Source organism: Fistularia commersonii, chromosome 17 (genome assembly GCF_037954325.1).
Source record: "Fistularia commersonii isolate RoL2024-O1a breed Wild chromosome 17, RoL_Fcom_v1.0, whole genome shotgun sequence".
NCBI lineage: Eukaryota > Metazoa > Chordata > Actinopteri > Syngnathiformes > Fistulariidae > Fistularia > Fistularia commersonii.
In genome coordinates this window covers 17,260,827-17,288,678 of record NC_141300.1, presented here as the reverse complement: position 1 = coordinate 17,288,678, position 27,852 = coordinate 17,260,827, and the positions used below count along the sequence as shown (strand labels likewise).

The following is a 27,852-nucleotide window of genomic DNA, read 5'->3' as shown; positions in this document are numbered from 1 at the left end:
CCTCCCACACTCAAATAACAAACCGTTCAGTATCTCCACAAATGAATCATTAAATAGCTCAAACTGGCCATTCTCACTCACGAAACGAACGAATCGCCCAGTAGCTCACAGTAGCACAGTAAACGAACGGTTCACTCGGTGCTTCAACGAAAAAAAATCACCGGGCCAGATCGCAAAACGAACGACTCACTGAGTAACTCACCAAAACAAACGGTTGTTTTGTTTTGGTGAGTTACTCACAAAACGGTTGTTTTGTTTTTACTCACAAAACAAACGGTTCACTCTGTAACTCAACAAACAAATCACTTTGTATCTCCTGTGAAAAAGGGTGACTGACTCGGTGATTCAAATGACTCGAAAGCCCAATTCTCTTTAGTAAATGACTCGGATAAAGTTGAAAAAAAATCAGTCTCTATCACGAGGAGACGTGAGGGGAATCACGTGGCCGGTTTGGCTCGTCCAGAGAGGACAAGGTTCAAGTGGACCGGCTTGGTTGCCGTTCGTAACCTACGCGCCAAAGAGACGCTGATAATAGCAGACAGGGTTTACTGAGAAAGTGGCTCAGTGTGTGTGTGTGTGTGTGTGTGTGTGTGTGTGTGTGTGTGTGTTTGGAGGGAGGGGAGTGTTTCCAGGAAATATTTACAGAAAATTACCAAGTGACAGCAGAAAGGGTGAAAGAATCAAGATTTTAATTGTGCAGGCAAAGTGAAATGTTGCAAAGAGAACTCCCGGCTCAGAGCTTGTACAGATTTTTAATAAAAATAAAAATAAATGGACAGACAAGTTAGTTGTGTGTAGTTACATGCATGATGCAGATGGTGTGAAGGGTGATATGAAAATGACTGAGTTTAAAGTACTTCTTTTTTTTTTTTTTCAAGAAATGCAGTAAAAGTACAAGTGCCGGCGAGCAGAGAAAACACCAGAAACACAGAAACAATTAAAATGATCTGCTTTCTTTCACTTTCCTTGTTGGTCCAGGCCCGCAAACATGCTTCCTATTTTTCTTTCTTTCTTTTATTCATTGCCATTGTTACTTTATTTATATTGTCGTTTAGTTCTGGCTGTCCATTATTATTATCGCTGATGTTGTTGCTGCTGTCTATTTATTCATGGATGTTTTGCTATCTTCTGTCTCTCTATTTATATTTATCTTAATTTTTGATTGTTTGACATTCTCACTGTTACACTGCTGTGTCAAAAGAATTTCCCCCATGGAGATCAATAAAATTTCTCTTACCTTAATACCAAAGTGAAAGGGAAGGTGAGGTTATTAAAAGAAACATAAAATACAAGTACCTCTTTCCCTGAAATGTTTTAGGTGAATTAAAACAAACATTAGTTGATATACATGCATATTTACCAGGTGTGTGCGTGTGTGTGTGTGCGTGTGTGCGTGTGCGTGTGCGTGTGTGTGTGTGTTCACAATTGCCCAAAACAAGACGCAGCTGTGCGCCTGCTCCCGGCTGCACTCCCCCCTGCGGCCACTAGGGGGCGCTGTAGGCCCGATCAAGACGCCGGCGTGCAGCCGAACCGATCTGGAGCGCTATCGATACGGAAATCATTCCCAAATCAGATAAAAAAATAGAATAAAAAAAAAGGATCAATTCGTATTATAATAGATAAAAACAAGATTAGAAAATAATGCGAATTTAAAAGTAGAATTGTATTTGTTTATTTGTTGATTTATTAATGTTTGTGTTTATTCTCGCCTCGACAGGTGAACCGGATGTGGCTGTTCACCGGAGAGGTTCCCCCCCCCCCCTCATTTCCTCAGATTGGGGCGTAAATCGCTTCAAATTGGGGCAGATTAGACCCTACATGACTGCCCAATTTCAAACTGAGAAAAGGCTGACATTTTTTAACCCCCTCCTCCTCCTCCTCCTCCGAGCCGTTTCACCGAAAAAAAAAAACAACTAATAATCTATCCATCTTCACCATCGATCCCTGCGATTTAAAAAAAAAAAAAAAACGCTCCCCCCTCTCCTCCTCCTCAGATACGCTCCCCCTTCTCTCTCTCTCTCTCTCTCTTTTTCCTCCTCTTTCCCATCCCTCTCCACGGTGGAATAAATGAGGAGGGGCTTGACGCCGAGGCGCGGGCGGCAGGCAGGCGGGCGGCGGGCAGCGGGAGCCGCTTGCGGTGGTGCGACGCCTCGCCGACATCCGACCGCTGCGCGCTGGGGAGGAGAAGAAGAAGAAGAAGAAGAAGAAGAAAAAAAAAAAAGAAGAAAAATAACATCCGGGACACTGACATCAGGTAGGATCACACCTTTTTATTTTACGGGTTTTTAAAAAAAAAAAAATGATCAGAAAATAAAAACCGCACGGCCCTGTCCCTGAAGGTGCAGGTCCTCCTTCTTCTTCTCCTTCTTCTCCCGGAGGCGAGGCTTCCTCCGCGGGAGAGGAGGAGGAGGAGGAGGAGGATGAAGGTGCTCGGTTGTCGTGTCTCTCCGGCGTGGACGGATCTCTCACTTGACCTACTTGTTCCGCCGCCGCCGCGGCAACTTCGTGCTTTTATTTTGTTAAAGCCCCCCCTTCTTCTGCCCCCCCCTCCCCTCCCGAACTACCGGCGTCCCGCATCCGGTACCGGAAATGAAGCTGTGGAGCGGGTGGGGGTTCACGGTGATGAAGAACCGGGTCTTGACCCGAATATGATCCGGATCCTGAACGTGGGCGTGACCCGGATGGGGTGTGTGTGTGTGTGTGTGTGTGGAGGGGTCGTCGGTGAACGCGTGAATGGTCGCTCTTGCTGCTTCTGGGTTGCGTTTGCATGGTGCACGTGCATGCATGTGCACGCGTGTGCACGCTGTGCATGCACGCAGGGAGGATGTGCACCTCCTAATTGTCTTCTGCCCCCCCCAGCACCCTCCTTCCTGCAAGATATCCACTAGAAGTTGTTCTAGGCAGGTTCTGCGGTGGAACCCTCCGCCGTGGGAGGTGCGTGCGTTGCTCCGCGAGCCGCCGCCGCCACCCGTTCCCTCGCCGCCGCCGCCGCCGCTGCCACCTGCCGCTTGGAAACAAGGTCACGGCCTCACTGTTTCTCAGCCGGGGGGCCGGGAGGCGTCCCGGATGTTAAGGGTCAATTCAAGGATACGGGGCCTTGTGTGTGTTTGTGTGTGTGTGTGTGTGTGTGAGATGCTGATGATGTAATTAGAAGGATCCAGCTCCCTCAGCAGGACGTGGACAGCTCTGCTTATTGATGGCCTCCGTGGCACCTTGGGACTCATTACAAAGGATGCAATCTGTGTCGGAGCTGCTCCAGACGATTGGACGCCGGCTCGACCCGTCCGCACGGTTCACGCCGTTCGGGCCCGGTTTCCCGCCTCGGGGCGGTCAGGACGTCCGCGCGAACGGCGCACCTGCTAGCTTGCGACGTCGGCCGCCGCCGTTCTGGAAAGAGCGTCCGCAGAGAATACTGTTCCCTTTCCCACAACGCGGCGAGGAGATATAATTAGATCGGCAGCATCAATGTCACAAGCTCACATTCAGCACGCGGCTACCGGCGGCGGCGGCTGATAAAGGCCTACTGTTCCATCAGTGTGTGTGTGTGTGTGTGTGAGAGCACTTTCAGACACATCTGCAACTGAGATGCGGTTTCCTACGTTTGAACGCAGCCCCAGTTATAGAAGCTACTTCTCTTCAAGCGCCGCCATGTTTCCTCGCCGGGTTTGTTTTGCATAAGCCGTTAGCATAGCCGCACTAGCGTAGCATAGCGTCTCCAGCTCGTCACTTCATTTCCCTAAAGCGGGACGTGACGCCGTGCTGTCCGGGAAGGGGTTTCCCAGGTTCTTAAACCGATGTCCGTGCACGGAGACGCAGAGGAAGCGTCAGAGGGGCGGGGCTTCGCGTCGCGTCGGACACACACCCCTCGGCGCCGGCCCGGTGAAAGCGATCCGCCGTCTCCGCGGGCCTCGCTCGTCTGCCGCTCCTCGTCCATGGAATGAGAGTCAGATGTACAGCTTCCCCCACCTCCAGAATTTATAGTTTCCTGTATATTTCCCAGCCCCTGAATGCAACATGCGGTCAATACTTTAACATCAGGGTCCAGATGGGCCGGTTTTCCCCGCCTGCGGAGGCCGGGGTCTCCAGCCGAACCTCCTCGGGGGAGGGACGGGAATGTTTTCGTCTATTTGGCCGGCGGGGTTCAACACCTGAGGCGGGTGTCGGCGCCGGAGGTCGACCAGGAAGAACCGGACGCCGGACAGAATCCCGTGGGTGCGCTCGCTTCCCCGCCTCATTTTTTCTGTTTAATTATCCCGCAAAAATGCACCAGCACATAATGTGTGAGGCGGCGGTCTGCATGTGTGTGTGTGTGTGTGTGTGTGTGTGTGTGTGTGTGTGTGCGCCCCCCCCACCGTGCACGGCCGCCCATCCAGTAATCACCGAGCGTTTACTGTACGTGCGATGCGGCGGTGCCTGCGATGCGTAAACAGACTGTGGAAGTAGGTCAATGGATGCAGGCGCGGCGTGCTGCAGGTCAGCGGCGGCAGCAGCGGCGGAGACGCCTGACGGCGGGGGCCGTGCGTGAAGGCGGGTTCCCCGTCAGCGCGGCGGAAAACCTGCTTTGACTCTGACTGTTTCTTATATTCGTCACATTGAGATGCTTTTTGCCTCATCTGGTGCGTACGAGAGATTCCGACCCATCGGTGGCGAGCACTTTTGTGGGGTCAAAGGTCAAGGAGGGAAATTCGGTCGCGTCTGCATCCGTCAGAGTCCGACGGACTCGGAGACCTTGATTCTTTTTCTTCGCATGTGAGGAAAGAATGACAGCGAGCAAACAAACAGCAGGATGGTTTAGAGGGAGGCGGCCGATTCTTCCCGGCGCCGGCCATGTGACGCCCGCCACGATCATGTGACGCGGGCGCGGGGGTTGGGGCTCTCAAAGGTGGCCGGGACAAAGCTCCCTTGTCTCCGACGTGTTTCTGTCGCAGGTCTCGACGTGCACGAATCGCACAAATTGCAGATTCGGTGTGGTTTACACTCGCACGCCCCCCCCGGCCGCCGCCGCCACCTTCATCAGCATGCTAAGTGCTTCCCTGGCAGGACGCCTCCCAGGCAGGCGGAGGTCGGCGACCGATCGATCGGCGCCAACGGCGCGTCCTCAGACAGATGCGGACATCAGCCGAAAAGCAGGAAAATGTTTGCGCCTCCCGGGATGCAGCGGGGTCGCCTGCAGGCGGCGGTGAGGGATTAATGCCCCCTTATGCAGGAGGGTCAGAAGAAACCCTAGAACTGTGCAGACATGATGATGAGAGGCTGAATGTCTCAATATGACCTACGAATGAGCGAAGGAATGGTTGGTTGGTTGCTTCTTTATTTTATCGCACTGTTTCTCCAAGTCCTGGAGACCCCGGGAGTTGCACGACTTTGGTTTTTTTCCTCACCGCAAGAATAATGAGTTGATTAAATGAAGAATCCACGGTATTGCCTCTCCAGCAGATTGTGCTTATCAAGTCCGAACGATCGATTCAATATGTGCTTTTATTTTGAAAGGGCCTGTTTGGGACAAGAATTATCTCGCGTCGGTCCGTCGATTATTTCTTCGTATTTTCATGGCGGTACAATTGTAGTTCGCTCATCTAGAACTGAAGGTCTAAAACTGCTTTGATTCCCCGCCCTCATATTTCAGTCCTGTGATGCGTTCAGGTCCCGTAAAGCTTAGTTTACGTTGTTTGGGCCGTTTCAAGCCAAGTTTGCGATATGTTTGTTTGAGTTTGGTTAAATTTGACATCAACATTTGGACAATTGAATGCACTGCTAATAACATGATTTAAGTGTCAGGATTTTGGTGAATTGGAAACCTTTAACCCGGTCACGTCCATGATGTCGTGTCATAATAATCTTAAAAATAATGACACTATTGGGTTTTCTTGATGCCGTGTTTTCTGATGCACCAAAATCCACCGGCATCCAAACGTGACATTTATGGCATTTTTATTTTCTCAAATGTTTTCTCACATCCTACTGAAATGCGAAAAAGGCTTACAACACGATTATGACACGGGGATAAGCGGCGGCGGCGGCGGCGAGGAGCCGGACGGATTCCTGATGGCGGCCTCCGGCCTCAGGCGTGACGACAAAAGTCCCGATGAGTCAAAAAGAACAAAACAACTCATGTTTTATTCACACGCCGTTTCCCTTCCGTCGGTGCTTCGGGTCGTATCGTCCAGCCGACGGTTTATTTGAAACTAAATAAGCGTTGCGATTGTAAATTCGACCGCCAAGCGGTTTAACAGAACGCTTCTTCTTCGCTAATGGGAGAACGACGTCCGCCTCTTTGTCACGTACGTCAAAAAATCCAGAGTGCGATTTAAAAGACGCCGCCATTATTGATGTTATCGCTGCGATCGGACGACGTCAGGCGACGGTCGTCTCCGAATCAACGGGAGGATCCCGCAGCCGCAGCCGCTTTCCACTTTTTCGGGAAAAAAAAATCAGATTGAATTCCACTTCGGGGAAGACGGGAGCTCAGACGTTATAAATTCGGGCTAATACGACGATTTATCGGGTTGAGGGTCGGCCCCCTAGTGGCCAAGAGGTGTCAGAGCAAGTAGGTCTCCCAGCAGAAGTAACTAATGGGCTTTTTTTCAGATTATTTTCAATATTGTTTGTATTTTATTATACTTCGATTTATTTCCGACACTCGAGTTGACGGTTGATGACCTTGTTTTGGCTTTTCTAGATCATTTGTTGGCTAAATCAATCGCTTCCTCCTCAAAACAAGAAAGTCCAAGGTCTCGCTTATCTTATTCTATATCTCAGATTTTTCGCTATATTAGGGTTTTCGCTGTATAAATGTATCGTATCCTGGGCTCTGATGGGTTGGTGACCTTAATATCGTCTTCTGGATGTCCTGATTATTCATCTTGTATCGTCCGTTTCGCAGCGACGCGCCATCGCTACTCGTAGCGTTCCTCTGCAGTGTTGCGTTTCTGTGTACCATTTCGGAAGCGTTTATAAGAGCATGGGAAAGGTTAATAAGAGCCGGGGGAGGGTCATAAATCTATATTGATATCTATATTGATATGTATATGAATAATAAAGTCAAAATATCGTTGCCGTTTTGCGGGTTTTTGTTTACCACGTCGGGTTCCTGAACGTAGCCCCTGCAATAAACAAGGGACAACTGAGTTTGACATGTGAGACATGAATGAGAGAGTGAATGGTGGCATGTTTTTATAAAATCATCCTACGAGTTTTTGAACTGCACGAACACACAACAACCAAGCTCATGGGCTTTCCCCCGTGTGGCGTCGTAGCGTAGCGATGTTGTTAGCGTAGTTGTTTGTGCTGCTTGTTGTTGACATCGTTGTGTTCTCCTGCTATAGAGCTTTTTTCCAGTAAGCCAGCCCTCATTATGGCTCCCAAAAAAGGTTCAAAGTGCTAGTGATGTATAAGAAGTTTAGAATTACAGTCTATCTGAAGAAGGAAGTGATAGCTAAAGGTGAGCGGTGTTCGTGTCACAGATCTCACCAATCGCTACGACACGGCCAATTCAACCATCCGTCCAATCCTGGAGGGAAAAGATGCGCTAAAGAAGGCCGATGCGGCTAAAGGGACGGCTTTGTGTACGAAGCAAAGGTCTCAAATCTCAGAAGAAGTAGAAAATGTCTAGTTAGTTTGGATTAATGAAGGATGGCTTGATGGAGAGCGCGTTAGCATTAGCATTAGCGAGGGTCTCCTATGCAAGGAGGTTTTACTTTTGCTGATCTAGGGAAGGAAGCGGCGAGTACAAGTGCTGCTAAGATAAGAAAACACCAGCGATACAGTAATAATTAAAGTTACCTTTAATTCCTTTCTGTATTTTTGCCACAAATAAACCCATAAAAAAGGTTCAACGGAATTCAGTGCGTTTTGGGGGCTGGAGAACGAAACAACGGGGTTTATTTTGGGAAACACTGATTCGCTTCGTGAACATTTCAATTCACGAACGGAGTCAAAGAACGAATTCAATTCCTTAGCCGAGGTTCTGCTGTTTGAACGAGAGTGTGTGTGTGTGTGAGACGTGTGAGTGATTGAACGTCTCAGTGATCTAGCAGAGGATTAGCGGTATAGAAATGACCGAATGAATCGCCGATGTCGAGCTAATGACTTGGAAAGATGTGATCTCTTAAAACCTCCGTAGTTTAAGAAGTGGACGTTAGGACTGTTTTTTTCCTATCAGGTGACATTTTATGACACATAACACTTTACAGAGAATTAAAAAAAAAAAGAGCGTCGTGCTGCAGCAGGAATCTGGCGTGGAGGTCTGGTTCCCGTCGCCATCTGTCCGGAGCACTTTACGACAGCTGTGCCCCCCCGACCCCCCCCCCTCGAACGCAGGGCGGCGGTGCGGCGGCGGCGGTCGAGCTGCTTCTGCAAGACTATACCCACCAGATCGGCGTGGCAGCCGGGAGCCGGCAGGTGTCCGGCGGCCCCCCGGGGGTCAAAGGTCGCTCCGCTCTTAGCAGCGATGCTAATTTTCCAGACGCCGCGTAGCAGATGTGCACCTTCTCCTCTTCCTCTCAGTCCCACTCATCCGGGCCTCCTCGGAGTCCAGAATCAAACGGTCCGCCCGCCCGCCGTCTTCACGCTCCGGTCGGAGGCGACGCGGAAATCATGAATATCCAATCAGAGGGGAGACGATAAATACATCAGCGGCGCCTCCGATATCTCCAATTTAAATGCGTGAAACGCAAACAGCCGCGAAAGCAGGCGTGGCGTCCCGAATCCGGCTCCGCAAACAGTTCCCCCCCGTGCACGGGACCCTCCGTCATGGACCAAACCGCCGCCGGAAATGACCGCGCTCGCTCGCCAGCGTGACCGGCGAGCGCGGAAACCGATCAGGAAGCAGCAGCGGCCTCCCGAAAAGGGCGGGGGCCGCGGCGTTTGCGTGGATTTTGAGGCGCCGGTATGGATATTCTCCCAGATTTGACTTTCTCCGAGCCAGTTTCTGCAGGCCGCGCTCTCCTGCGTGATGTATCCCTGCATCCCTCTGGTGCAGAACCGCGGGACTAATTCAATTACACCCCCGCCCCCCTCCACGCCTCCGCCGCCCCGAGGGAGCGCACAACCAATCATTCGAAATCTTTTTTTTTTTTCTCCTTCGGAGGAGGAGGAGAACACGGGATGTGTATCAATGATTTCCCCGCAGCCGAGGCGACGCGACCTTTCAACCCTGCCCGCCGCGGGTGGCGCCCAGATGTGCTCCAGATTTTTCCGCCGCCTTCGTCGTCTCGTGGTGATGTCATCTAGTGGCTTTGGATTTGCGTCGCCGTCGTCGTCGCTCGGGTCCTCGGACGATCATCTGATCGGTTCTCCCGCCGCCGTCTTCTCTGAGAAACGATCGGTTCCCCGACATCAACATCAGGACTGGGTTGAATCCACTGCTGATAACATGATTCAAGTCTTTAGGCGTCAGGATTCGGGTGATGACGTGTCACAATAATCATCAAAATAATGTAAATATCGGGTTTTCTTGACGCCGTGTTTTCCGATGTACCAAAATCCACCGGCGTCCAAATGTGACATTTTTGTTTTCCCAAATGTTTTCTGACATCCTACTTCTTCTTTCGGCTTTTCCCTTCAGGTGTCGCCACAGCGAGTCAACTTTCTCCATCTCACCCTATTCTCTGGATCCTCCTCTCTCACACCAACTACCTTCATATCTTCTCTCACCATGTCCATAAATCTTCTCTTTGGTCTTCCTCCAGACCTCTTGCCTGGCAGCTCCAATTCCAGCATCCGTCTACCAATATATTCTCTATCCCTCCTCTGTCCATGACCCAACCATCTCCGTCTGGCTTCTCTGACCTTCACTCCAAAACATCTAACATGTGCTGTTCCTCTGATAGACTCATTCCTGATCCTCTCCATCCTGGTCACTCCCAAAGAGAACCTCAACATCTTCATCTCTGCAACCTCTAATTCTGCCTGCTGTCTTTTGGTCATTGGAACAGTTTCTAGTCCAAACATCATCGCTGGTCTCACCACTGTCTTGTACACCTTTCCTTTCATTCTGGCTGATGTTCTTCTATCTCTTGGTACCCCTGACACTTTTCTCCACCCATTCCAACCTGCTTGGACCGTCTCTTCACCTCTTCTCCACACTCTCCTACGCTCTGGACTGTTGACCCCAAGTACCTGAAATCCTCCAGCATAGGAGGTTCCTCACTGACATCCTACTGAAATGCAAAAATGGCTTTCAATACGATTATGACACGGGGATATAGTGGCGGCGGCGTCGGGCAGCCGGACGGGTTCCTGATGGCGGCCTCCGGCCTCAGGCGTGACGACAAAAGTCCCGATGAGTCAAAAAGAACAAAACAACTCATGTTTTATTCACAAGCCGTTTCCCTTCCGTCGGCGCTTCTGGTCGTATCGTCCAGCCGACGGTTTATTTGATACTAAATAAGCGTTGAGATTGTAATTGTTGCTGCTGCTGTCTTGCTATCTTCTGTCTCTATATTCATATTTATCTTCCTTTGTTTTGACATTATAACTGTTACACTGCTGCGATAAAGGAATTTCCCCGACGGGGGTCAATAAAGTTGATATTATCTTTATCGTATCTTAATTCGCCCGTCGAGCGGTTTAACGACGTCCGCCTTTTTGCACGTCCAACATTCGGGGTGCGTTTTAGAAGACGGCGTCTCCGAAAGCCGGTTGGTTTAACGTCCGTCCGGGTTCTCGCCCTCGCTCTGCCTCGCTCTGCCTCGCTCTGCCCGCCGTCGCTCGGAGAAGCGCCTGCCGGTGCAAACCAGAGCCCGTGATCGACAGCTGAGTCTGCGGAATCTGCTGAAAGCTCTGCTAGCAAACCTCTAGACTATTAGCCGCTACTAGTTTTCACACACTTTGAACGCTGCGGCTTCAACAGCGATGCGCTCTTTTAAGGATTTTTACCGGCGAATATTTTGCCGGTGAAGTGACACTCAGACACGACAAAAGAGCGTCTCAAGACGTCTGAGGCTCTTTTAATTCCGACACTGAATGATGAAGATGAAGATGAAGATAGCCAGCCATGACTTCTCCTTTTAGGCTGCTGTATTTTTTGTTACCCAGATGTGTGACAGGCGCTGTTAGGGGGGGGAAAGAAACATGTTTTTAATTAAAAGTTTAAAAAAATCTTTCACACTTGCAGCTTACAGACGAGAGAGGCCAATACATGTCCACATTTTTTTGAGGTTGACGCACTCAGATATATATATCATCACCTTGCCGAAGTCCTACATTCACTTGCTACTCAAGAAACGGCTCCTTTTTTGGTCGTCTTGTGAAAAACTTCTCAGGATGTTTCAGTATTTTATGCAGGCGACGATCTATAGAAGCGTCGTCTCTGCGCGAGCAGAAAACCAAGCGTGGCAAAATGAGGGTGATGTAATTCCGAGTGTGAAATGTAAACATGGAGGTTCCTGCTTACCGGGGGCCATTTTCTCATTTTTTTTTTTTGTTTACATTACATAGCCTCCGTAATTGCTGTTCTTGATAGAATTCAGGCCACAGGAGGAGACACCGGGAGTGGTTTACACAACGCGGCGTCCTTTTGTCACACACTCGGTGAGGCGGCGGCGAGACAGAGGACGACGTCGTCCGCCGCCGCGAATCCCCCCTCCGCCCGTCGTAAATCAGATTTACCGCTACATCTGTAGCGCCCATGCTAACGAAGCGGCGCCCGGTGACGGGGCCGCGGCGTTGATTTCATTTCCTCGCCTGCGCGGCTGCTCCCCGGGCGGGCGGACGGAGATTACATGACGACGACGACGACGACGACGGCGAATAAGCGGGGAGATTAAAGAATCTATATCCGACCGGGAGAACGGAGACGCCGCTCGCCGCTTCGAAACCTTTTTTCCTTTTTTTTCCCGTCTTGTTAACCCGGGCTGGATGTGGAGGCTGGCAGGTTCTCGCGCTCCCCGCCAATGAGTCAGATGATACTATCCCTGTCAGGCGGCGGCGGAGAGGCAACGATGAAACGGACGGGTTGTTATTGCAGAGCAAAGAGGGCGCCGTTCATCGCCCGCCTCCACGCTCGCCGCCTCCGAACCCCCGAGCTCGTCCACGGCCGGCGGTCCGTCTCCCTAATCAGCTGCAAAATAAGGAAAGGCGGCCCGTCGGTGAACGAGCACAACTCGGGGCGCCGCCGTCCCGGCGTTGGGTTTGAAGTGGGTTTTCATTAGGAGGCAAATGTGGAGCGATCAAGGGTTTCTTTCATTATTGGTATCATCGTCCCTAATAATTGAGTTGGGAGTCTAATGTTGTTACTCAGAGCGAGCAGATTAAAAAAAAAAAAAAAAAAATGAGTCAGAGGGGAGGACGTTGACTGGCAGTCTGTTCACACACTCACTTAAAATGGGTTTTTTAATCATTTTTAACATTACGGTATGTGTTGACTGTTTAAATACATCTCATAAATGGTGCACGGGTGAGTGAGTCCTTTAGAGGTTCCTCAGGGTTCTCCAGGTTCCTCCCGCAGACCAGAAACATGCAGGAGGTTCATTGCAGACCCAGCCTGCCTTGACTGAATGAAAGGGTGAATGTTGAACGTTTCTATATGATGTGCAAATCAGTCGCCGGCCTGCGTCAGATACCATTTCTCCACAAACCCAGCCAAGCGTGTATTTTGAAGTGCCGTTTCTCATTTGAAACAGAAAGATGTTGAAATGACAAACTCCACACAGGATTAGATCATTTGAATTTTTAAAAAATATATATTTTTATTTTCTTTTAAATAAAATTATTCAACATTTTTTTTTACAAACTCCATGCTCAGGTTTAGATAGTTTTGTCATTTTTATATGTTTTAATTTATTTGGAAAAAAAAAAAAATCCTACAAATTCCACAGTTATGTTTAGATAATGTTCATATTTTTAAAATATATTTAGTTTTTTCTAAATATATTTATTTGAGAAAAATTCACAAAGTCCATGTTTAGGTTCAGATGATTTTAATGTTTTTAATATATTCTAATTAATTTGAAATAAAATTATTAAAAAAATGTTTTACAAAGTCCATGGTTAGGTTTACATTTTTTTTTTTTAAATAGATTAATTTTTTTTTACATAAAATTATTTAAAAAAATCACAAACTCCACATTCAGGTTTGGATAGAGATACAGATGCTTATAAATAGATTTTAATTATTTAAAATAAAATTATTTAAAAACATTTTTTACAAACTCCACATCTAGGTTTAGATCATTTAAATTTCTTTTTTTTTTTATATTTAAAAAAAACATTTTATAAAATTATTTTAAAGAAAATGACAAACTCCTCGTTTAGGTTTGGATAGAGATACAGATGCCAGTGTGGAAAAATGATGAGGAAGGGGTGTTTTATGTGATGCAACTTCGACCACTTAAAGAGCCATTCGGATTTGTTTCCCCACAGAAAAGAAAACAGCGGGGGACACAAATTAAATTAAAATGAATCAACACGACATATAATGTTGGTTTTTTTTTTGCCTTGATGCTATGTATAAAAAAAAAAATTCAATTTTTTAAATCAACGAACAACTACGGAGAAATCAAAATACTTTTTTTGCATGCAATTTTGAACACCGAACAAAAGACCTCGGTTTGAAAGTTCCTTTTAAGTAAAATATTTAATATCTATTTGAAAAATAGCCAAACTTAAAGGATCCACCGGCAGCAAACCAAAACTGCCGTCCTCTCTCTGCGCGCTGTCGTCCTTTTACTGGCGCAATAAAGAGATACCAAAATATTTTAACATGTTTTATTTAGATGCTACAAGATCGCCATCTTCTTCAAATTGTAAAAATGAACAAAAAAATAAAATAGAATGAAAATAGAAAAAATAAAATAAAAAATTAAAATGAGCTAAAAAGGAAATACATTTGAATTAAATCATTATTTTTAAAAGGGACAGGGAGCTGCAGCAGAGATAAGATAAAGATAAGATAAACTTATTGATCCCAAATGGGGGAATTCTTTCGTCACAGCAGCGTAACAGTTGTAGTGTCGATAAATTAGAATATAGCATCAGACATCCATAAATAACTAGACAGCAGAGAGAACAACAATAACGACTACATCAAGGATAATAATGGACAACAGAATGAAAACAAAAATTAAAAAAAAAAGATAGTAAAGGGCTAGAAAATCACATAATGGAATTCAAATGTCTGATTTGGACTCTAAAATGAAAGTGGAAAAACACACATTGTTGATGTTTTGTCCTTAAAACCAAATGAATCGGTGTTGCTTCCCAAGTGGACACTTTGATTTCACACACAAGTGGAGTTACATTCAAGTGTTTTTTGGAGCGGTTTAGCTTTCATGCTAAAGGAAAGCCAGGCGAATTTCCTCCCGTTCCTCGGCGGCGTGCACATCCTCCCCCGCTGTGCACGTCCGTGACGCCGGCGGGAGTCGTCCGGGGCGATTAGCGACGAGACTGCCGGGATCAGGACGATGCAAACCGTCCGTGAAAGACACCTTTGTCGGGTTTGACGTGAAGAAGCCGAGCTCTTTGTGCGTCGCGGTTGAACCGAAGACGTCGTTTCGGCGGAGAAATTAAATTTGGGGGTTAGAAGCGAAAGCGGAGATGAGACAGAGGCCCTGTGTGTTTGTACTCGTGGACTCTCCGCTTCCGGACCTAATTCAAATTTCAGAGGGCGAGCACGCCGATAATTAGGATGGAAGACTCTTAAACCAAATTCCCATGTCTGACGCGCTTTCATCTGCTCTGGGGTAGTTTTTTTTATACAGAAGCTGTATTTTTATTTATATATTTTCATTTTTTTTTCAGACACTGCCTGAAATATCTTCAGACAGATACTAAAATAATACAGAGGCGAGGCAGGGAGTGGCTCACACACACACACACACACACACATACGTCTCATAATGTGATTATGACCACCAGGTTCAGTTGCACTTTCCATTCCTGCGTATCTGTAGTTGATGCACCTAAATAATCAGATTATTGCAGGAATGCAGGTTTCCAGCGGCGGCGGCTGAAAAGGCGCTCTGTTAGCGTCGACCCGCGCGCTCGATATTCTGCGTTTCGCCGACGACGTCAAAGCCGGGAGCGCCCGACGGGGTTTCCTCTTCCTCGCGGAAAAGTCAGCACATCCGAGGCCGGCTTCAAATCCCGACACTGCGTGTTTTGACCTGATGGGATGTCTCTTAGATAGGCTGCAGCGAAGGTGAAGGGATGAATTGAGCGTCACTCCTAAGTGGAGTGAATGGTTTTAGATCTTCATATGATTATGCTCTATATAACCTGCATGAGAGTGAATGGTTTTATCTCTATATAATATATGAATGATAGAGCGAATCGTTTGTCCGTCATGGGAATGAACTTGTGTTTGGCTTCTGTCTATAAGACGTGCGAATGGTTTCATCTATATGACATGTCAGTGACACGGATGTGAATGGATGCATGTGTGTGAATGCTTCTTCTTCCCTTCAGGGTCTCCACAGTGAATCCACCTTCTCCATCTCACCATGTTCTCTGGCTCCTCCTCTCTCACCACGTCCATCCATCTCCTCCCTGGTCTTCCTCTAGACCTCCGATTCCAGCATCCGTCTACCAATATATTGACTCTCCCTGCTCTGTCCATGACCCAACCATCTCTGACCTTCTGCCCTCTGATGGCCTCCTTCCTGATCCCGCTCCCAAAGAGAACCTCAGCATCTTCATCTCCACCTCCAGCTCTGCCTCCTGTCTTCTGGTCATTGAATGTGTCTTATGGTCCTTATGAATAAGTGAACGGCTGAATGTTTCTATATGAGATGTGCATGAGAGGGTAAATTCTGAGTGATTGGCGTCCGGTCGCGGGTGAATTAGCGGTGGATTAGCTCCGCCCCTAATAATCCACACTTCCTGCATATTATCTCTTGGATCCCCAAACAGTGTGTGTGTGTGTGTGTGTGTGTGTGTGTGTGTCGCATTGGGTCACCTGGGAGATGGTGACGCAAAACATGCCACGATGAAGGTTGTGTAGGGACACCGGGGGTCGGAGGGATCGGAGGGTTCGCCGTTTCAGCCGGCGTCCCCTTCAGAAGGTGTTCCTGCAGCGCTGTGGCTCTGAAAGGGGCGGCTCATGGGCCCCGAGCTCACGGTCTTTATCTCCGCCCGCGACGGCCGACCCACGAGCTGTTCACAGGCGGACGCCCACGTCAGACGCTTATCTTGGAGCTATCTCTTTCAAACCTGCCATCTCGCAAAAATAGCAGCGGGTTTTGTCGTCAGAATCTAGTGACGAACGCTGTCAGTACGACGCAGTTCTGGCTTGCGGTGCATTTGCATACGTGTGTGTCTCTATGTGTGTGTGTGTCAACCATTGCCGAGGTTTCCCGGTTATTATAAAACCGCCGTCGCACAAAGACCCGTCGAGTCCCGACCCAGGGATGTGTTTTGGCTGCGTGGGTTTTATCAGATTCAAAGCGCACGTCTCATTTGAATCAATCGCGTCGCTGCCATGGGAACGTCGTCGGCGTGGCGGAAATCTAAATCACTCTCTGCGTTCATCTATATGCAGGTGTAGATCAACCCCCCCCTCCGACCTTGATTAAATTGCAGCGACAGGTGATTGATTTTTCTTTTTTCCCCTTTTGGATTCATATGTTTGGGTTTTTTGATTCCGAGTCGGTAAATCAGCGCAAGTGAAATACCCGACGCGGTCTGAAATACCGTAATTTCCGGACGATGAGCCGCGACTTTTTTCACGTAAACAACGATGCGGCTAATGTATGGACTTTTTTGGGTGGGGGGCGCTAAGGAGCTTCACGCCGCTAAAACGTTTATCCTCGTCACATCGGAGCGTTGAAATGACCAAGAAATTCTGAGTCCGTTCAACTCCGACACCGAAGAAGACGACTTTGACGGTTTTAGTGCGCAGGAGGAAGCCGGAGATAGCGATCGGCTAGCAGGTGCGGCTTATATTGGGATGCGCTCAATAGTCAGGAAATTGCGTTACTTGAAATCCTCCAACTTCTTGATCTCCACTCACTGTAGCTTCACCGCTCCTCATTCACACACATATATTCCGTCTAACCTTCATCCCTCTTGCTACCACTACAAACCTCCACCTCTCTAGAGTTTCCTCAACCTGTTCCCTGCCGTCACTACCGATCACAGCGTCATCTGCAAACACTCCTGTTGTCAGATGTAGGTCGCGACTCGTATCTGGTTCCTCCCAATCAGCACAAAAATGTAATTTCGGACTTTATTTACGTCTGAATTCACGACGAAATCTGTGACGTTTTGCATCCCCGTGCTTGATAGAAGCATCGTGTGTCGGCTGCGTCTCTCTGGCTATTAGCATCTACTTCCAGACTATCGTGCAGTTTCTCCAGGTATTAAAGGGAAAAAAAACAAAGAACAAGAAATGATCCACTGCTCTTTCTCTCAAGCCCGCTTGGATTGAATCTACTTATGATCTGCGGGTTCTCCGTCTTCCCGCCAAGATCTACAAATCGGGTTCATTACCGGCTGAACGGCCTGGATTGGCCTCCTCCTCCTCCTCCCAACCCGCTAGGATGAACAGCGGCAGAAGCTAAATGAATGCATGATTAACAGGCGGCTAAGTGGTTAGCGCTTCCGCTTGCCGGCAAGAAGATTCAATTCTGAACTTAAATTGTCCGGATGTGTAAATGAGTGGTTTTGACGTGAATGAGAGGGTGAGCGTTTGCACGTGAATGAATGAATAAATGTTATCGAAGAGGTCTTCAAGTCTGCCTTCCTCTGAGCTGAGCTTATCGGCGTTCTGGTCCTAGCGATCGTCTCCCGCCGCTAACGTTTGCGCCGAACCCGCTCCTGGAGAGTGCGATGGCAAAGCCCCTCGTAATATAGCGGTTAGCGCTCGCCGCCGCTCCTCTCCAGATCTGTGCCCGCGGTCGGCTTCCCAGGTGTGGCGTGCCAACACCCCGTTTTTGAAAAATCCGGTTAGCCGGAGCCACGGAAGCGGCAGCGGGAATGGCGTCGCTCCTGCACGCCGTGGCTCCGCAACATCTACCGAGATTCGCTAACAGCCGGCGCTGAGGCCTCACCCGGCACCATGACGAAATACAGAGGGAAAAGCAAGGGTTATGTAAGAGGGAGGGACAATACTGTTGATTTTCCCCTCCTGCCGTGACCCCCCCAAAGAAGGTTTCATGTTTAAAGAAACATTGAAAGCTGTTTATCTTCCATCCATGTCTTTTTTTTTTTTTTTTTTTTTTTTTGCCGACCGTGCAGGAAAAGGAGGCACCCTCCCTTCTTTTTTTTTTTTTTTTTTTTTTTTTTTTTTGATCTTTGGAACTGAGAGAAGCCACCTGGCCTGGGAATTGCCCAAAAAAATCCACGTTGCCATGGCAACCTGCAGATGTGCAGCATGAAAACGGGGAGTCTTAACTAAGCGCGGCGGCGTCCTTTACATGCTGGGCTCAGTATGGAAGGGCTTCGCTGTCACACTCCCGCTGCAAGACGTAGCCCTGGGAGGTGGGGGATGGGATGGGACGGGATGGGATGGGATGGGATGGGATGGCGGGGGTAGGGGGTGGGGAGTGGGGTGGGGGGGGGGGGGTTGGGGGAGGGTTCCGACATGGCTGTCGTCAGCTGACCTTGTCCGGCGTCCTGGAGTCAGTGGTGCACTGCACGTTTGTGCACTGGATTACAGTTAGCCGTAGCACCGGGGAGCAGCAGACCTTTGGAAAACTCATTTTCTGTTTATATTCCCTCACCATCCATTCCATAGTAACATTAAACATGATCCTATGTTTATGCAGATTTCCGTTGAGTGAGGTTTGGACTCGGCCGCTAGAATCCACGGTTGTTTTTTTTTTTGCTAATTTTGATTGCCTCCCACTTCAGGAGTGCAGCTCACAGTGGAGTTCATGAGGAGGCAGAGCGGCGTCGCTCAGTTAGCCGGAACTGGCTGTCAGTTGCAGCGCTGATGCTCGGGCTCAGTGCATTTTCTGAAAAGAAAAGGCGGTCACAAGCGCAGCCCGCTCTAATTCCTCACGCGGACACCAGAGATGCTGCACATTTGGCACCGCTAGCTTGAAGGCCATATGTGTGGGGAAGCCATATATGTGGGATTAACTTAGTAAATCTCTCTGAGGTGTGTTTGTGTGAGGTCCCGGCTGAGACGAGCAGGAATCTGCGTGGGAGTCACGCTACGTTAGCGCACCGGGAACGTAATCCCAGATTACTGCCGGGCGGAGGTTTTCGTCTCTCTCGTTTGGAGGTTTCCCAGGGGGGCTTGATCTTCTGCAGCGGTCTTGCCCGGCGCCCACCACTGTTATTTCTCCAATGAACATTTAAGCTATTATTGCATCAGCTATTAGCTATTAGCGTACGACCGTTAGCACTACAGTGATCCCCCGCTATAACGCGGTTTACTTTTCACGGTTTCGCTACTTCACGGATTTGCATGGTGCATTGTGTTCCGCATTCTGATTGGCTAAAAAGCCACTCCGCTTCTTCTCTACCTGTGCGTCAATAACGTTGCAGTTTAATATGTACACGTACGTAAAACAGCTTGCCGAATTTACGTGACGTACGTGCAAATTCTCTTGCAATTTCTCTAAAACCCATGATGTTGACAAAACGCTCTGGCAAAAGCACCTTGCAGAGCTCAAAAGGCAGCGGAAGATGCTATCTATGGCAGATAAAGTTAAACTTCTGGACATGCTAAGGGAAGGTAAAAGCTATGCGGCTGTAGGTCGGCATTACGGAATGAATGAATCTTCCGTTCGTTCCATAAAGAAGGAAGAAAAAACCATAAGGACGACAGCAGCGATGTATAATAGAGTATTTAATTGTATAATTATTGTAGAAAAAAATAAAGGTTTCTACTTCACGCATTTTGCCTATCACGGGTTCTTTTTGGAACGTAACCCCTGTGAAAAACAAGCGTATACCGTACCGGTATTATTGTTATGACGTCGTCGCTGCCTGTCGTCCGTCTCCATCACGCTCTTCCTTTCTATCTCTCGCTCTTCTTCTTTCCACCTCGGCCGTCGAGGCAGAAACCAGTTTCTAAACCGGCTTCATAAGGGGAACGCCGGGTTTGTGAAGATCATCTTAAAGAGTGTCATCGGACAACCGGTCCCTGATTTGACGCCACGTAAATAAAATCCGACTTTGTGTACGTGTTTGGGGTCTTCCGTGGCGCCGTGACTCGGGTATTTCCATCCGCCCCCGCCCCCTCCCAGGTTTGAGCAGTGGTGCACACAGAGAAAAGGGCCTCCATAACGCTGTCTCCCCCGTGCATTGTCCGCCGTGCACTTACTGTACAAACACACATTTTCCCCGGGAAAAAGCTGCACACCCACATGACGGGGGGGCGGCCGGCGCCGACCTGCGGGCAGCGTGGATGTGACCGCCGCCGCCGCCGCCGCCCGGCCTTATATGTCCAGGGAAAGGTGGGCGGCCATGACAACTTTAGGCGGTGATCTGGAAAGAATGAGCCACACACACACACAGACACACACACACTTCTCACATAACAGTGAGTCGTCACTCACCATTAACGGCGGTGTCTGAATTCCCGAAAACAATCCGATACAGGGATAGATTACGCCGTTTGTAAGCGCTGCCTCTTTTCGAACGCTCCGCCGAGCTTTCCGGCAGCACTTCATTACTCATTAAAGTTTTTTCACGCAGGATGAAGCAGTAATCGCTCCTCACACTTAAGCTGGACGTGCCGGAGCTGTTTGCCGCGCTCAAAGAGCCAAAACAACAATTCTCCCTCACCGTTTGTCAGCCCCTTCGTCCCTCCCTTTTTTCCGTGGCACGCCGGTGGATCTGAAATGTCGGCGGAGGCCATGAGTGTATCACGATTTGGAGCGGAGCCAGAGTGTGTGTGTGTTCCGTTCCGCCGCCCTTGATACCCCGGAGTCGGACGCCGGAGTGTGAATTTCAACCTGATTTACTTCACTGACGCGTCACTTTGGGGACAAATATACCGATGCTCACTGCCCATTCCAGGATGGCATCTTCTTAGCATGCTAGTCGACAGGTCTAATTTGCGTCCGGAGGTGTGTGTGTGTGTGTGTGTGTGTGTGTGTCCTGTCTGTGAATTTCCACAGCGCCGCTGTCCATGTAAAGCTCATTTCCGATTGGATCGGTTTACAAACGGTCGACTCCCGGAACAGAATTTCTGACCGAATCGGTTGAGGAACGTGCTAGTTGCTAACAGGCTGCTAAGCGCTAGGTGAAACTCCTCGCTGCTTCTCTGAGTTTTGTTTTTAAGGTCTCGATAAAGGTCTTGATGACAAAGCAGAGTCATCAGCGTAGAAAAGAAGCCGTCTTGTGCATAAAATGTCTTCAAAACGGCGCTGAAAGCTTTTATTTTGGCAGGTCAGAGTCGGACTCATCCGTTAGTAGTTGTTTCTTGTCCGGTGATTTGTTTAGAAACGGTTCCTCCACGAGGAACTCCGTGCTGCAGGTTCTCAGCGAGTCTCGGGAACTACACAACAAGCTCGACGGCGCCGTTCCCGTATTTCGGATCCGGGAACCCGGCCAGGCCCCCCTGCCGAACCGGTCGGCTCGAGGTCGCAGAACTGCGACCGGCCGTGAAATGCAGATCCGTTCACGGTCCCGTCACTCGAGAATGCCGTCTCAGATTGTTACAGAATCCGAGGAGGGTTTTGGTCGACTCGCGGTGCCGATTTCCCCCCCTCCCGCCCTCCCGCCTCCTGTTTCCCCTCCCCTGAATTGTGGGTGCTCAGAAGAGAGGTCAACCCGCAGTCAGTGGACCAAACAGCTGGAGGTGCAGCCTCATCGGGAGAGCGAGCGCAGCTGCAGGAGGGGGTTTTTGGGCCGGAGGTTCTGGGAGGCGGAGCTTCCCCTTCTTGCTCCTCTGACTGCCACTGAGCCTGTTTGTCAAAACCCCGGATGACGGGATTAGAAGATATTCGTTTAATTCTCAGGGAGTTAAAATTTCAGGAGAAAATCGATGGGAATCTGTCGAGGTCGAATAATACGAGTCAGCGGGAAACTCCCGTTCCCGGTTTCCGGCGGGCGGCGCTGCGCTCCGGTGGGTGCAAAGGCGAGATTCGTAACTCCTGCCTGGAAAGAGGCGCAACGCTGCGACTACACTGTTTGAATTGAGGACAAAAGCTTAATATCTCCGTTTCTGCTCCGATTGAATCGGCGTCCGGCGCTCTGAGAGCTCAAGCCACGACGACACGATCTGCAAATATCAGGGTTCACTGCAGATTCCCCGCCGGGAGCGCGCAAGAGGACGACGGGCCTTTGACCTACTGCCTCATTCTGGATTATAACGAGCCAGGGTTTATTTAATGGCACCGAATCCCAAGCCGAATGCTTTCTGTGCAGCGCGGATCTGCGTCGCACTGTTTAAGATCATCCACAGGAACCCAACATTCCACCAGGAGCAGAAATCCTCGTACGCCGGCGGCCTTCTGCCTTGACCGGCGCTAGAAAGGAAGTGCGAGAGGGAAGGAGAGCGATCGAAAGCTAGATTGTGATAGAAACAGAGGCTGAGTGTTTTGGAGGAACGGGTGCAATGATCTCACGCTAATAACGGCAGTGCTAACAGTTCCATGCTAACTATTATGGCTGTAATATTCACTGTAAAAGGTGGCGCAGCGGTTAGCGGCCCGCGGTGGGATTCCCCGACCAGCTGGGCCTCCTCCGGGCTCTCTGGTTTCCTCCAGCAGGTCATAAACGTCGGAGACCTTGAATCCCCCACGTGGATTTGCACGTCTCTGTATAAGACCCTCTGATTGGCCGGCGTTGGCTCTAGCTAGAAATGCTAAAAGAGCGACGGGCGACAATAATAGCATTTTAAACTCATCTTGATAAATAAAAGCTGTTATAATAAGCAGCGCTGTAATTATTTTATTTTTACACCAAGCATATAATGAACCCTCCACGTGCATCCTTAACTCCGAAGCACCTTTTTTTTTTTTTTCTTTTCGTCTCTTGAACCGTCTGTGAAATAATTAAACCCTCCCCACCCGCACTCCTGATGTTATAAGCTCGGCGGAGGGCGTGCTGACAGAACGGCGCCCCGCGCCGCGTCCACAGTTTACACCCCGAAACATTAAATGGATGTTTAATGGTTTGCCGTAAATCACGACGGCTGATTAAAAACCCGGCGTGCGATTAGGCCTCGTTCTTTAAAACTCACATTCACGCCTCTGGAGGTCGTTCCCAGCTCCCGATGTTTTTGCATCATTTTTATTGTTTCATGACGGCGAGGGTGTTATTTTTTTTTTTTTGTGAAACGCAGCCCGGACCTGACCTAGCATGGCGGCACAGGAAGTGTAACGTAATCCTGGACGGTCCTTGAGAAGCGCCGAGACGTGGATTCATTTCCAAGCGCCGCCTGGTTAAAATGCGCATGGTAAATGCAAATGAAGGCTTCCCCCTCCCTCCTTTGCCCTGGCGTTTCTTTTTACGGTCGCTCCAAACCAGATGCCGCAATGTCGTCGCTCGAAGCCGTCGTAAGCGGAAAAGGGCCTCCTGTCAACGTGAGGCCCTTCGGCGCTGGAGGACCTTCCTGCAGTTCCTTCTCTGGAACCAGACTGGTTCTTTGTGTGTGAAGGCAGCAGAGGAACCAGGACCTCCTGGAACTGGGGTGTCAAACTCCTTTTCGGCATCGTGGTCGCCTTCAAAGAGCCACGTGGAACGGGAACTACTCCTTAGTGTGAAATAATCCAAAATGTTCCCATCTGTCTTGCAACAGCCTTCCATCTGCGTTTTCTCTTCCCGGACATTTAGGGATCATTTGTACGTCTCAGTTCCACGTGTTGAAAATGGCATTGATGCAGATTCACCGCGATCTAGTGGCGGCTAACATGATCCACATGGAGTTTCTGGTCAATGCGCACGTTTGACTCATGTATGTGAAGGCACGACGTTCTCGCAGGCCACTTAAAATGAATATATATATATTTTAAAACGACTTTGGTCACCGATCGGCTGCTTCCTTGCTACGATAATGGACGGAACCGGTGAGAAACTTCCGAGCTCCTCTGGCCCGCGACGCCACAGAGGAGATGCCAACATGTAGGCCAAACAAGAGAGTTAGCTAACGGCTAACGGGGTCGTCTCACACCAGCCGTGGTTATTGTTTCCGCCGTGCAGAACGTGAACGCCGTGGCAGCTTTTCACTCCATGTTGTCCGTGTCGTCCTCCGTCTTTGTTTGGCGTTTCAGGTGTTATTATGGTCTCACCTTTACTTATAAATGAAATCCATACACCGCTCCTTCTGAACAAAAGCATCAATAACTTATAAGATAAACTTTATTGATCCCCGTACGGGAAATTCTTTTGTCATAACGATGGCAATTGCGTTAGATATGAGAATAAATATAAATAAAATAGACAATTACTCTCTTTTTTAATGCAAAATGCTTGGTCTGCTGCATATTACGGGAATATATTATATTACATATCATATAATATAAAAATATAATATTATATTATATATTATATATAATTATATGATATATTATTATATTTAAAAAAAAAAAAAAGAAAAACCTCACTAACCCAAGCTTACTGTTCTGTATATTTCCTGTGCATCGTGTATTTGCAAGTGTATTTGCAGTCCCTATGTCCTCTATTGTAAGTCGCTTTGGATAAAAGCGTCTGCCAAATGCAATGTAATGTAATGTAATGTAATATATTATATATTATGGGAATCTCCTGTCGCGATAAATCCATATTTTAAGCGTGTCTCCTGGTAGTGTGTGTTCAATGCAGCTTTCTTTTTCCTGGAGGTCGCAGGCTCTTCTTCTGTCTCCTCGCTGGTGTCTGTTTTTTATTCATTTTGCTAGATTGTGGTTTTAATATCAGCATCCATGTAACACAAGTGACCGACGCAAGATACGATAAGTTAAACTTTATTGATCCCCACAGGGCAGACCCAGGCATTTTACGGCCCGCCAAACGGTTTTCTTTATTTCTTTCTTTATTTCTTTATTATCAATTAGTATTTTCAATCCAAATTGAATTTAGAAACTCCTTAATCTCTTCCTTTTGTTTAACTTTGCATGGATGATTGCGTACAATATGATATTGGTACATTTATTTGGTCATTCATGATTTTAAAGTTGAAATGAAATACAAAAGAATGTAAATATTTAACCTGCCATTTTCATTTGGTTCAATTTACATGATACCTAGTTGGTCCGCGCATAAAAATTGAATATAAAATGTGGCTCGCCAGCCAAAATAATTGCCTGCCCCTGCAAGAGGGGAAATTCTTTTGTCACAACAGCGCAACATGACAATATCACTCATATCACAATATGAGTGTAAATATAAATAAAACAGACAATTAAAAGATAGCAAAACCTTCCGTATAAAATAGACGGCAAAAAAAAACCCAGCAAAGATGAGAATAGACGGCCAAACCGACGACAACAGAGTTTTGTCCTTGTCGTCCGTCAGTTCAAAAGCACCTTTATAGTGCAAATCACAGATAAATATAAGCACTTAATTTTTTTTTTCATTTTAACATGTTTTTCTTTCCAAGATTGGCAAGTGAGGCTCGGCGTCTCCTGCCTCTCCTGACCGCACAAAAAAAAATGCAAGGATCCCGACGCATCTTGGACGTCGTAGTTTTTCGAGGTGCGTTTGCAGCGAGACGTCCATCATTAGCATCCGACACACTCTTAGCGAAATAGATCGACGCTCGCCGTGTGACCTAACACGAGCGAATCAGAGGCTGCGCTTGAAATGCGGAGACGGCTTTCAGAACCGATGACGTACGGCCGAGGTGTAGACAAACTAAATCACGTCATTTCAGTGCACGGGGAGAAATACGGCCTCGTGCGCGGCCCTGTCGCGTCCTTGACGGAACGCTAACTCTCCTCCACCTCCACCTCGGCGCCCTCCCATCGCTCTCGGCCGTCCTTTCTGTTACAGATTTATTGTTCTGTTTTTCTTGTTGTTTTGCGCCGCCGTGCACGCGTCCCGTCCGACCACCTCCCCGGGGCGTCGCAGGAGGAACTCGACCGGTATTAGAAGGGGTCATTTTCATTACATTACATTTGGCAGACGCTTTTATCCAAAGCAACTTACAATAGAGGACATAAGGACTGCAAATACACTTGCAAATACAAGATGCACAGGAAATATACAGAACAGTAAGCTGGGGTTAGGGAGTTTTTTTTGTTTGTTTTTTTGGACAAAGACATACACATACGTACACACACACACACTGCATAGCCTAACTTGGTGCCTAACCTGATCTGGGGCATCACCGCAGTAAAAAGTCCTGAAAGAGAACAGTTTTTACCTGTTTCTTGAAGGTTGAGAGAGATGATGCTAGTCTTGGTGCTTCTGGAAGTTTGTTCCACCACTGAGGTAGTAGAACTGAGAACAGTTTGCCTGAGATCGCTTAGAGCGAGCAGAAGGTGCTGCTAGTAGGTTTGTATCAGAGGAACGCAGCTCTCTGCCGGGAACATAAGGTCTTATCATTTGGTTCAGATATGCTGGACCTGTTCCTGAGGTGGTTTTGAAGGCCAGGGTCAGGACCTTGTGCTCGATCCTGGCAGCTACTGGACGAACAGAGGTGTAACATGAGCCCTTTTGGGTTGAGTGAATACCAACCGTGCTGCAGCATTCTGTACCATCTGCAGTGGTTTTATTGCACGAGCAGGTCGTCCTGCGAGGAGGGAATCGCAGTCGTCCAGGCGGGAGATGAACGTGGCCTGAACCAATAGCTGTGCCGACTGTTGGGTCCGGTAGGGTCTGATTTTCTGAATGTTGTACAGCACAAATCTGCAGGTCCGGGCAGTTGAAGTAATATGGTTGGAGAATGAGTAATATGGTTTTCCCTGCAGAAGGCTCCCGTCGTCCCTGGATTCGATTGAATCCCCCCTGAAATCGCTCTTCCTATTGCGAGCTGCACTTCGGCTCTTTTAAACGTCCGCAAACAACACGACAGGACGGGAGATTCTGTGCAGGAGTGACTTAACGGGTCCACGCAGGATCTGGAAACGGGACTCTGCAAAGAGCCGGGCGAGTCCGGCTGGGCTCCCCGCTCCTCTGGCAGACATTGATCATCACCCATGCTTGAAAACAGAGCTAATGAGGAGCTGGCTGCGCCGGGGTGTTTGCACGAGGATCATGGTGAAAAATGTGCTCTCACTACCGTAAGCCCAGGGATTATAATTATCCCCTTGGTTTCCGTCATGTGGTTCCTGCGGTCGTTCTGTGAAGTGACGGACGCCGCTCGTCTTAAAGCGGCCCCGCCGACCAGCGCGGCGGCAGGTGGATGTGAACGGGAGGCCGTACGGGATGAGGCGCACGATCCGGCGTGCATGAGGGAGGTGGAGGGAGGCCGCATCGTGAGCCTGCGTACGCCGTCTCGCCGACGGACGGCGGCGGACGACAAAAACTCGGCGGGGGCTCCTTCGCTCGCGCTGCGCCGTCGCTCCTCCTCCGCCTTTTGTGTTTGTCTTTCCACCATGTTGTGTAAGGAAGGAAAAGGGAAAAAACACAGGAGGCGAGAAACTGGAGACCAGCCTCATTAGAGAAATTGGACGTCTCCTCGCTCCGTCCAACAAGACCTTGCAGATAAACACAAGGGTCGAGGGTAGAAGAACAACTCTAACTGAATTGGTGAGCGTCCCTAGATTAATTCATTTTTTTAAATTAATTTATTGAAAAATATTTTATTTTTAATGACTATTATAATTATGTTTGTTATATTTATTATAATTTTTTTTTTTTTTTTCGGGGTGCGCTTTGTATTAACGGGGACTTTTCATCAACCATATTCCCCAGTCGGGAATATATGGTGGTCATGGATCGGCCCGTGTCCGATCCAAGGGCAGGGCGGAGGAGAAGCGCTCTGCAGATCCAGCTCCTCCCTTTTCCCTTCGCTCATCGTCACACCCGGCGTGTGACCAAACGCCCGGGCGTGACGTCCCGGGAGGGACAAGG

The 27,852-nt window shown here is 48.6% G+C and overlaps 1 protein-coding gene across 7 annotated transcripts in view; it reads left to right on the top strand.

Annotated features, from left to right (window-relative positions):
* The first annotated feature begins 2,069 nt into the window (after positions 1-2,069).
* Positions 2,070-27,852, top strand: part of tln2b (talin 2b) — an 81,735-nt gene continuing 55,952 nt past the window's right edge. For all 7 annotated transcript variants that reach the window (XM_086163148.1, XM_086163146.1, XM_086163147.1 and 4 more), the window contains exon 1: positions 2,070-2,254. The gene's annotated coding sequence lies outside the window, so the exon portion shown is untranslated. The remainder of the gene's footprint in view (positions 2,255-27,852) is intronic.